The following is a 257-nucleotide window of genomic DNA, read 5'->3' as shown; positions in this document are numbered from 1 at the left end:
GCGGGAGCCCGGGGGGGGGGGTTCTTCAGAGGTGCGGAAACCTCCAGATGACTGGGGTTTGCGCTGGGAGATAAGGGGGTACCCGGATCATTGAGAAGTTTGGAAGGCTGTGAGATGATATTTCTGGAACCTTGGGTCTCTCTCTCTGGGAGGACCTGGAGCCTTGGGGTTCAAAGGTCAGGGGAGTTTCTGTAGCTTTAGAGTTCACAGTGGAAGTCCATATTTTTCTGGAAACTTCCCCGGGGGGGTAGGGCGGT

The sequence above is a fragment of the Lipotes vexillifer genome, unplaced genomic scaffold (assembly GCF_000442215.2).
Source record: "Lipotes vexillifer unplaced genomic scaffold, Lipotes_vexillifer_v1.1 scaffold802, whole genome shotgun sequence".
Taxonomy (NCBI): Eukaryota; Metazoa; Chordata; class Mammalia; order Artiodactyla; family Lipotidae; genus Lipotes; species Lipotes vexillifer.
This window is presented reverse-complemented; position numbering follows the sequence as displayed.